Source organism: Triticum dicoccoides, chromosome 2A (assembly GCF_002162155.2).
Source record: "Triticum dicoccoides isolate Atlit2015 ecotype Zavitan chromosome 2A, WEW_v2.0, whole genome shotgun sequence".
NCBI classification, from domain to species: domain Eukaryota; kingdom Viridiplantae; phylum Streptophyta; class Magnoliopsida; order Poales; family Poaceae; genus Triticum; species Triticum dicoccoides.
The window spans coordinates 742,731,677-742,744,067 of NC_041382.1; positions in this window are offsets into that span (position 1 = coordinate 742,731,677).

Genomic DNA, 12,391 nt, shown 5'->3' on the forward strand with positions numbered 1-12,391 from the left:
CCCTGGGACTCTTGTTAGTTGGAGGCACTCGTTGTTTCGAGCAAGCCATGGATTGATGCTTGTTGGTGGAGGGGGGGGGGGGGTATAAACTTTACTATTCTGTTTGGGAACCACCTATAATGTGTATAGCATGGAAGATATCACCATCTCTTGGTTGTTGCGTTGACAATGAAAGTGTACCGCTCAAAATATTATTCATCTCTATTTCAAAACCGAGCTCTAGCACCTCTACAAATCCCTGCTTCCCTTTGTGAAGGGCCTATCTATTTACTTTCATGTTGAGTCATCATCCTCTTATTAAAAAGCACCCATTGGAGAGCACCACTGTCATTTGCATTAATTACTGTTAGTTTACATTGAGTATGACTTGACTAGATCTCTTTTACCATTAAATACAATGTCTAGTCAATCCTTGATCTTTAAAGGTGCTCTGCATTTATGTTTTGCGGTCTCAGAAAGGGCTAGCGAGATACCATCTTGTTATATCATATTATGATTGTTTTGAGAAAGTGTTGTCATCCGAGATTTATTATTATTGCTCGCTAGTTGATTAGGCCATTGATATGAGTAAACATGAGACCTATGCGTTATTGTAAATATGGTTAGTCTATAATCTTTGCTGAAAACTTGAATGCTTGTTTTACATATTTACAACAACAAGAGCAAATAGAGTTTGTAAAAGTTTTTCTTTATCACTTTCAGTTTATCAACTAAATTGCTTGAGGACAAGCAAAGGCTTAAGCTTGGGGGAGTTGATACGTCTCCGTCGTATCTACTTTTCCAAACACTTTTGCCCTTGTTTTGGACTCTAACCTGCATGATTTGAATGGAACTAACCCGGACTAACGTTGTTTTCAGCAGAATTGCCATGGTGTTATTTATGTGCAGAAACAAAAGTTCTCGGAATGACCTGAAACTCCATGGAGCGTATTTTTGGAAATAATAAAAAATACTGGCAAAAGATCAAGGCTAGGGGGCCCACACCCTAGTCACGAGGGTGGGGGGCGCGCCTGCCCCCTTAGGCGCGCCCCCTACCTCGTGGGCCCCCTGAGCTCCTCCGACCTCAACTCCAGCTCTATATATTCGTGTTTGGAGAGAAAAAAATGGAGGAGAAATATTCATCGTGTTTCTCGATACGGGCCGCTGCCAAGCCATAAACTCTCTCGGGAGGTCTGATCTGGAGTCCGTTCGGGGCTCTGGAGAGGGGAATCCGCCGCCATCGTCATCATCAACCATCCTCTATCACCAATTTCATGATGCTCACCGCCGTGCGTTAGTAATTCCATCGTAGGCTTGCTGTACGGTGATGGGTTGGATGAGATTTATCATGTAATTGAGTTAGTTTTGTTAGGGTTTGATCCCTAGTATCCACTATGTTCTGAGATTGATGTTGCTATGACTTTGCTATGCTTAATGCTTGTCACTAGGGCCCGAGTGCCATGATTTCAGATCTGAACCTATTATGTTTTCATGAATATATGTGAGTTCTTGACCCTATCTTGCAAGTCTATAGTCACCCACTATGTGTTATGATCCGCCAACCCCGCAGTGACAATAATCGGGACCACTTCCGGTGATGACCATAGTTTGAGGAGTTCATGTATTCACTATGTGTTAATGCTTTGGTCTGGTACTCTATTAAAAGGAGGCCTTAATATCCCTTCGTTTCCGCTAGGACCCTGCTGCCACGGGAGGGTAGGACAAAAGATGTCATGCAAGTTCTTTTCCATAAGCACGTATGACTATATTCGGAATACATGCCTACATTGCATTGATGAGTTGGAGCTAGTTCTGTGTCACCCTAGGTTATGACTGTTACATGATGAACCGCATCCGGCATAATTCTCTATCACCGATCCATTGCCTACGAGCTTTCCATATATTGTTCTTTCCTTATTTACTTTTCCGTTGCTATTGCTATCATCACTAGAATATACCAAAAACATTACTTCCCCTCGTAGTTGAGGGATAAATCTTGGTTCTTGGATCTTTCAAATTCTTCATAATGATAAGCAGATATAAGTCCCAAGTGACTCAAAGAATAGAGCTATTCTCCCCGGCAACGGCGCCAGAAAATAGTCTTGATAACCCACAAGTATAGGGGATCAGAACAGTTTTCGAGGTTAGAGTATTCAACCCAAATTTATTTATTCGACACAAGGGGAGCCAAAGAATATTCTCTAGTATTAGCAGCTGAGTTGTCAATTCAACCACACCTGGAAACTTAATATCTGCAGCAAAGTATTTAGTAGCAAAGTAATATGATAGTAGTGGCAACGATAGCAAAAGTAATGTTTTTGGTATTTTGTAGTGATGATAACAATAGCAACGGAAAAGTAAATAAGCGAAGAAAAATATATGAGAAGCTCGTAGGCAATGGATTGGTGATAGAGAATTATGCCGGATGTGGTTCATCATGTAACAGTCATAACCTAGGGTGACACAGAACTAGCTCCAATTCATCACTAATGTAGGCATGTATTCCGAATATAGTCATACGTGCTTATGGAAAAGAACTTGCATGACATCTTTTGTCCTACCCTCCCGTGGCAGTGGGGTCGTAGCGGAAACTAAGGGATATTAAGGCCTCCTTTTAATAGAGTACCGGACCAAAGCATTAACACATAGTGAATACATGAACTCCTCAAACTACGGTCATCACCGGAAGTTGTCCTGATTATTGTCACTGCGGGGTTGGCGGATCATAACACATAGTGGGTGACTATAGACTTGCAAGATAGGGTCAAGAACTCACATATATTCATGAAAACATAATAGGTTCAGATCTGAAATCATGGCACTCGGGCCCTAGTGACAAGCATTAAGCATAGCAAAGTCTTAGCAACATCAATCTCAGAACATAGTGGATACTAGGGATCAAACCCTAACAAAACTAACTCGATTACTTGATAAATCTCATCCAATCCATCATCGTCCAGCAAGCCTACGATAGAATTACTCACGCACGGCGGTGAGCATCCTAAATTGGTGATGGAGGATGGTTGATGATGACGATGGCGGCGGATTCCCCTCTCCGGACCCCCGAACGGACTCCAGATCAGCCCTCCCGAGAGAGTTTAGGGCTTGGCGGCGGCCCCGTATCGTGAAACGCGATGAATCTTTCTCCTCCATTTTTTTTCTCTCCGAACACGAATATATAGAGTTGGAGTTGAGGTCGAAGGAGCTCCAGGGGTCCCACGAGGTAGAGGGCGCACCCAGGGGGGCAGGCGCACCCCCCACCCTCGTGGCTAGGGTGTGGGCCCCCTAGCCTTGATCTTTTGCCAGTATTTTTTATTATTTCCAAAAATACGCTCCATGGAGTTTCAGGTCATTCCAAGAACTTTTGTTTATGCATATAAATAACACCATGGCAATTCTGCTGAAAACAACGTCAGTCCGGGTCAGTTCCATTCAAATCATGCAAGTTAGAGTCCAAAACAAGGGAAAAGTGTTTGGAAGAGTAGATATGACGGAGACGTATCAACTCCCCCAAGCTTAAACATTTTCTTGTCCTCAAGCAATTCAGTTGAAAAACTGAAAGTGATAAAGAAAAACTTTTACAAACTCTGTTTGCTCTTGTTGTTGTAAATATGTAAAGCTAGCATTCAAGTTTTCAGCAAAGATTATAAACTAACCATATTCACAATAACGCATAGGTCTCATGTTTACTCATGTCAATGGCATAATCAACTAGCAAGCAATAATAATAAATCTCGGATGACAACACTTTCTCAAAATAATCATAATATGATATAACAAGATGGTATCTCGCTAGCCCTTTCTGAGACCGCAAAACATAAACGCAGAGCACCTTTAAAGATCAAGGACTGACTAGACAGTGTAATTCATGGTAAAAGAGATCCAGTCAAGTCATACTCAATGTAAACTAACAATAATGAATGCAAATGACAATAGTGCTCTCCAACTAGTGCTTTTTAATAAGAGGATGATGACTCAACATGAAAGTAAATAGATAGGCCCTTCGCAAAGGGAAGCAGAGATTTGTAGAGGTGCCAGAGCTCGGTTTTGAAATAGAGATGAATAATATTTTGAGCGGCATACTTTCATTGTCAACATAACAACTAAGAGATGGCGATATCTTCCATGTTACACATATTATAGGCGGTTCCCAGACAGAATGATAAAGTTTATACTCCCCCTCCACCAACAAGCATCAATCCATGGCTTGCTCGAAACAACGAGTGCCTCCAACTAACAAGAGTCCCACGGGGAGTTTTGTTTGCAATTATTTTGATTTGATTTGCATAAAGCATGAGACTGGGCATCCCGGTGACCAGCCACTTTCTCGTGAGTGACGAGCGGAGTCCACTCCTCTTGAGAATAACCCGCCTAACATGGAAGATACGGACAACCCTAGTTGATACATGAGCTATTCGAGCATACAAAATAGGATATTTGTTTGAATGTTTAGAGTTTGGCACATACAAATTTACTTGGAACGGGAGGTAGATACCGTATATAGGTAGGTATGGTGGACTCATATGGAATAACTTTGGGGTTTATGGGATTGGATGCACAAGCAGTATTCCCGGTTAGTACAGGTGAAGGCTAGAAAAAGACTGGGAACCGACCAGCTAGAGAGCGACAACAGTCATGAACATGCATTAAAATTAATCAACACCGAATGCAAGCTTGTGTAGGATATAATGCACCATGAACATAAATATCGTAGAGGCTATGTTGATTTTGTTTCAACTACATGCGTGAACATGTGCCAAGTCAAGACACTCGAATCATTCAAAAGAGAATACCACCCTATCATACCACATCACAACCATTTTAATAGCATGTTGGCACGTAAGGTAAACCATTATAAGCTCCTAGCTAATTAAGCATGGCATAAGCAACTATAATCTATAATTGTCATTGCAAACATGTTTATTCATAATACGCTGAATCAGGAACGATGAACTAATCATATTTACAAAAACAAGAGAGGTCGAGTTCATACCAGCTTTTCTCATCTCAATCAGTCCATCATATATCGTCATAATTGCCTTTCACTTGCACGACCGAATGATGTGAACAATAATAACAATAGTGCACGTGCATTGGACTAAGCTAGAATCTGCAAGCATTCAATAAACAAGAGAAGACAAGGCAATATGGGCTCTTTTGTCAGATCAACAATAATGCATATAAGAGCCACTTCAAAAATTTAATCATGATCTTCTCCTATCGAACCCTAAAGAAAAGAAAAGAAATAAAACTATATACACGGGAAAGCTCCCAACAAGCAAAAAGAAGAACAAGAAATCTTTTTGGGTTTTCTTTTTGATTACTACTACAAGCATGGAAAGTAAACTAATTAAAAGCTACAACTAATTTTTTTGGTTTTTCTTAAGGTTTATTAAACACACAATAAGAAATCATAAAAAGGAAATAAACTAGCATGGATATTACAATGAAGAAGTATGAACACTGACATCTAGCAATGAGTGTGTGAACATGAATGTGATGTCGGTGAGAAATACGTGCTCCACCAAGCTTAGGCTTTTGGCCTAAGTTGGTCTAATGCCATGGATGGCCTGGCGGATATCCAAAGTTGTAGTTGGGGTCATACTGAGATGCAACAGTCATTGCATCGTGGGCTGCAGCTTGGAGGCGAGCTATCTCAGCTCTCCTCTTATACTCTTCCGCCTCCTCTCTGGTTATAAAATATCTCCCTTTTGCCTGAAAGTCAAAGAAAGTAGAAGTAGGGAGAGCGACGTGATAGGTGCGTCGTCTGTCAAAGATTAGTCGGTACTGGAGGAACTGATCGTTCCTCTCAACAAACTGATGACGAACCATAACCTCATAATCCAAATAAGCAGGCGGCAACTCAATATCATCCTCACGTATGGTTATACCAAGAAAATTAGCTATGCGGGTTGCATAAATTCCACCAAAGAAATCTCCATTAAATCTATTAAGATGCAACCTACGTGCAACAATGGCTCCCAAATTATAAGATTTATCTCCTAACACAACCACTCCTAAGAATACTGAGGCCAGGGACACACATGTGACATGCTTCATCTTTACCGTTAATGCATCTACCTATGAAGACAGAAAGTGAATGCTCCCTATGGTAGCTCGTGCTATATCTCAAGATTCCCCCACAGTTATACTACCGAGAAAATCTCTAAATTCAGATTTGCGAGGTTCACTAGCACTACCCCATTGTGGAAGTTTGCAAGCAGTGGTAAAGTCCTCTAAGTCCATAGTGTAAGAATTTTCATAAAGATCAAACAGGACAGTTTGAGGATTACGTGAAGATGAAAATTTAAACCTCCTCACAAAGGAACTAGTGAGATAGTGGTACTGACGGCATTTTTCTGCCTCGAAGCTCACAAGATCAGCATTACACAAATATGTGATAAATTCTTCCTTAATTCCTGCTCGATCCATGAAGTCCTCTGAAGGCCATTCACAAGACCGCACTGGAGCGTCCCTTGGTGGCTCATCATCAGCATCACGCATTGCAAGCCTGGGTGCTTGTTTCCTTGAAGAACCACCTTGGTACATTTTGCTAAACATATTTCTTCCTCTGAAAAATTTCTGAAATTTTTAGTAACTTCAAATAAAAGTAAACCAAACTCAACAAAATTGATAGCAACTACTCCTACAAGTGCCTAGAGCCTATATCATGCATCAAAACTACTTGGAACCACATAAATTTGACATGCAAGCTCAAGAACAGGGTCACCTAAGAAGCAAAAATATGCAATGAATAAAGCACTAGAACAAAAACTAACTGGACCATTGGAGGAGTCACATACCAAGGAACAATCCCCCAAAGTAGTTTTGTGAAAGGTGCCTTGAGAAAGGAGATCAAAAATCGCAGCAAAATGAGCTAGAACTCGTGCTTGAGCTGGATAATGGTGTATGTGGGAGGAAGAAGGAGTGTGTGGGTGCAGGAATAAATGCAGGAGGGCCACCATGGGCCCACGAGGCAGGGGGCGCGCCCAGGGGGGTAGGGCACGCTCTCCACCCTCGTGGCCAGGTGGATGCCCCCCTGCTGTGTTTTCAGTGCCAAATATTCTCAAATATTCCAGAAAAATCATATTTAAATTTCAGGGCATTTGGAGAACTTCTATTTTCAGGGTATTTTTATATTGCACAGATAATTCAGATAACAGACAGAAAATACTATTTTTATTTTATTTAATATAAATAACAGAAAGTAGAAAGAGGGTACAGAGAGTTGTGTTTTCTAACTTCATCCATCTCATGATCATCAAAAGGAATCTATTAACAAGGTTGATCAAGTCTTGTTAACAAACTCATTCCGAATAACATGGAACCGGAGAATTTTCGAATAACACTAGGTTACCTCAATGGGGATATGCACATCCCCAACAATAAGAATATCATATTTCTTCTTGACAGTAGGAAGAGGAAATTCAAAACCTCCAAAAATAATCGATGGAATTTTTCCAATAGAATTGATACTATGGACTTGAGGTTGTTTCCTCGGAAAAGCGTACCATATGCTCATTACCATTAACATGAAAAGTGACATTGCCTTTGGTGCAATGAATAACAGTCCATGTAGTATTCAAAAAGGGTCTTCCAAGAATAATAGACATACTATCGTCCGCGGGAATATCAAGAATAACAAAGTCCGTTAAAATAGTAATGTTTGCAACCACAACAGGCACATCCTCACAAATACCAACATGTATAGCAGTTGATTTATCAGCCATTTGCAAAGATATTTCAGTAGGTGTCAATTTATTCAAATCAAGTCTATGATATAAAGAGAGAGGCATAACACTAACACTGGCTCCAAAATCACATAAAGCAGTTTTAACATAGTTTCTTTTAATGGAGAATGGTATAGTGGGTACTCCTGGATCTCCTAACTTCTTTGGCATTCCACCCTTAAAAGTGTAATTAGCAAGCATGGTGGAAATTTCAGCTTCCAGTATCTTTCTTTTATTAGTAACAATTTTTTTCATGTACTTAGCATAAGGATTCATTTTGAGTATATTAGTTAATCACATATGCAAAAAGATATGTCTAATCATTTTAGCAAAGCGCTCAAAATCCTCATCATCCTTTTTTCTTGGATGGTTTGGGAGGAAAAGGCATGGGTTTTTGAACCCATGGTTCTCTTTCTTTACCATGTTTCCTAGCAACAAGGTCTCTCTTATCATAACGTTGATTCTTTGATTGTGGGTTATCAAAATCAATAGTAGGTTCAATTTCTATATCATTGTCATTGCTAGGTTGAGCATCATCATGAACATTATCATTAACATTATCACTAGTTTCAGGTTCATTACCAGATTGTGTTTCAGCATCAGAAATAGAAATATCATTTGGATTCTCAGGTGTTTCAGCAATAGGTTCACTAGAAGCATGCAAAGCCTATCATTTTTCTTTTTCTTCCTTTTAGAAGGACTAGGTGCATCTATATTATTTCTCTGAGAATCTTGCTCATTTCTCTTAGGATGGCCCTTAGGATACAAAGGTTCCTGAGTCATTTTACCAGTTCTAGTAGCCACTCTAATAGCATAGTCCTTATTCTTAGTATTCAATTCATTGAGCAAATCATTTGAGCTTTAAGTACTTGTTCTACTTGAGTGGTAACCATAGAAGCATGTTTACTAATAAGTTTAAGTTCACCTTTGACATTAGCCATATAATCACCCAAGTGTTCAAGCATATCAGCACTGCGTTTTAATTCTCTACCAAAATAAGCATTGAAGTCTTCTTCCTTAACCATAAATTTATCAAACTCATCTAAGCATGGGCTAGCAAACTTAGTAAATGGGATTTTAGCTTTATCATATCTATAGAGAGATTTTACCTTTACTACCTGTGTCGGGTTATCAAGAACATGTGTTTCTTCAATAAGTGATGGATTAAAACCATATATTTCTTCAACAGGCGGTAAATTAAGACCATGTATTTCTTCAATAGGAGGTAAATTCTTAACATCTTCAGCTTGAATACCCTTTTCTCTCATAGATTTCTTTGCATCTTGCATATCTTCAGGACTGAGAAATAGAACACCCCTTTTCTTCGGAGTTGGTTTAGGAATAGGCTCAGGAGTTGGCTCAGGAAGTGTCCAATTATTTTCATTTGTCAACATATTATTCAATAGAATTTCAGCTTCATCCGGTGTTCTTTCCCTGAAAACAGAACCAGCACAACTATCCGGGTAATCTCTGGAAGCATCGGTTAGTCCATTATAAAAGATATCAAGTATTTCATTTTTTCTTAAGAGGGTGATCAGGCAAAGCATTAAGTAATTGGAGAAGCCTCCCCCAAGCTTGTGGGAGACTCTCTTCTTTAATTTGCACAAAATTATATATATCCCTTAAGGCAGCTTGTTTCTTATGAGCAGGGAAATATTTAGCAGAGAAGTAATAAATCATATCCTGGGACTACGCACACGACCAGGATCAAGAGAATTAAACCATATCTCAGCATCACCCTTTAATGAGTACGGAAATATTTTAAGGATATAAAAGTAGTGAGTTCTCTCATCATTAGTGAACACGGTGGCTATATCATTTAATTTAGTAAGATGTGCCACAACAGTTTCAGATTCATAGCCATAAAAAGGATCAGATTCAACCTAAGTAATTATTTCAGGATCAATAGAGAATTCATAATCCTTATCAGTAACAAAGATAGGTGAAGTAGCATAAGCAGGTTCATATTTCATTCTGGCATTCAGAGTTTTTTGTTTAAGCTTAGCTAATAATTTCTTAAGATCACTTCTATCATTGCAAGCAAGAAAGTCTCTTTTAGTTTATTCATCCATAACATAGCCCTCGGGCACAACAGGTAATTCATATTTATTAGGAGAACCTTATAATCACTTTTATCAGTATTATCAGTTTCAATAATTTCATTCTCTCTAGCCCTAGCAAGTTGTTCATCAAGAAATTCACCAAGTGGCACAGTTGTATCAAGCATAGAAGTAGTTTCATCATAAGTATCAAGCATAGCAGAAGTGGCATCATCAATAATATGCGACATATCAAAATCAATAGCATAAGTAGGTTTAGGTGTCGCAAGCTTACTCAAAACAGAAGGTGAATCAAGTGCAGAGCTAGATGGCAGTTCCTTACCTCCCCTCATAGTTGAGGGATAAACCTTGGTTTTTGGATCTCTCAAGTTCTTCATAATGACAAGCAGATATAAATCCCAAGTTACTCAAAGAATAGAGCTATGCTCCCCGGCAACGGCGCCAGAAAATAGTCTTGATAACCCACAAGTATAGGGGATCGCAACAGTTTTCGAGGGTAGAGTATTCAACCCAAATTTATTGATTCGACACAAGGGGAGCCAAAGAATATTCTCAAGTATTAGCAGCTGAGTTGTCAATTCAACCACACGTGGAAACTTAATATCTACATCAAAGTATTTAGTAGCAAAGTAATATGATAGTAGTGGTAACGATAGCAAAGGTAACTGTAGCAAAAGTAATGTTTTTGGTATTTTGTAGTGATGATAACAATAGCAACGGAAAAGTAAATAAGCGAAGAACAATATATGAAAAGCTCATAGGCAATGGATCGGTGATAGAGAATTATGCCGGATGTGGTTCATCATGTAACAGTCATAACCTAGGGTGACACAGAACTAGCTCCAATTCATCAATGTAATGTAGGCATGTATTCCAAATATAGTCATACATGTTTATGGAAAAGAACTTGCATGACATCTTTTGTCCTACCCTCCCGTGGCAGCGGGGTCCTAGCGGAAACTAAGGGATATTAAGGCCTCCTTTTAATAGAGTACCGGACCAAAGCATTAACACATAGTGAATACATGAACTCCTCAAACTACGGTCATCACCGGAAGTGGTCCATATTATTCTCACTTCGGGGTTGCCGGATCATAACACATAGTGGGTGACTATAGACTTGCAAGATAGGATCAACAACTCTCATATATTCATGAAAACATAATAGGTTCAGATCTGAGATCATGGCACTCGAGCCCTAGTGACAAGCATTAAGCATAGCAAAGTTATAGCAACATCAATCTCAGAACATAGTGGATACTAGGGATCTAACCCTAACAAAACTAACTCGATTACATGATAAATCTCATCCAACCCATCACCGTCCTACAAGCCTACAATGGAATTACTCACGCACGGCGGTGAGCATCATGAAATTGGTGATGGAGGATGGTTGATGATGACGATGGCGACGGATTCCCCTCTCTGGGGCCCCGAACTGACTCCAGATCAGCCCTCTCGAGAGAGTTTAGGGCTTGGTGGCGGCTTCGTATCGTAAAACGCGATGAATCCTTCTCCTTCATTTTTTTTCTCCCCGAAAATGAATATATAGAGTTGGAGTTGAGGTCGGAGGAGCTCCAGCGGGCCCACGAGGTAGGGGGCGCGCCCAGGGGGGCAGGCGTGCCCCCCACCCTCGTGGCTAGGGTGTGGGGCCCCTGGTCTTGATCTTTTGCCAGTATTATTTATTATTTCCAAAAATACGCTCCATAGAGTTTCAGGTCATTCTGAGAACTTTTGTTTCTGCACATAAATAACACCACGACAATTCTGCTGAAAACAGCATTAGTCCGGGTTAGTTCCATTCAAATCGTGCAAGTTAGAGTCCAAAACAAGGATCTTCTTCCCCTCCCAACCCTCAAGGATTTCCCCCAACTTTCTTCTTTTTTTATTTGTCAATTTTTTTTGCATTGACCTCATGTGTAGAAACCCTGGTTCATCCTCTTTTTCAAAATGTGTTGATATTTGCAGTTGTCTTAGAAATGTATGAGTAGGGATTTGTATGCTATGATTAGGATTTGGTACTTATAGTAGGTTTTTTTTTCAGTTTTTATGTCTAGGTTATTCTTTGTAGCAAATTTGACATAGGGAATACTAAGAGCATCTCCAGCCGCGCCCCCCAGCAGGCCCTCCCCAGGCGTTTTTGCCGCGCCGGCGCCCAAAAATCTGCCCAGCCGCGTCCCTAGGAGCCCTTTTTTGCCGATTTGGGCCGAAACTAGCGTCGGCGGACCCAGACCGAACCCGGCGTGCTGGGGAGCGCCCGGGGGCACCGGGGCGATTGGTTTTGGCGCGAAAGCAGATGGGCCCATCGAGTCAGTGAGACGCCGCTTCGTCGCCCTCGTCGCCTCGGTTCCCATGGGAATCAATGCGAAGGCTGCCGCGCCAGTTAGCCTCCATTGATGCCTCTAACGGGCGGCGCAGTGCGCTGCGACGCGCATCCAGCCACGTGTCGCCCGGCATGCTGCCTGTCACCGCCCCGCTACGGCTATAAAAGGTGACCTCCCTGTCGGTGGACGCCATAGCTCTCATTCCCCCCCCTCTCCGGCGTAGATAGCAACACTCCTCTTTTCCCGCCGACGAGAAACATGGCCGAGAGGTACCCAGCCGACGGCGCGGCAGCGAACG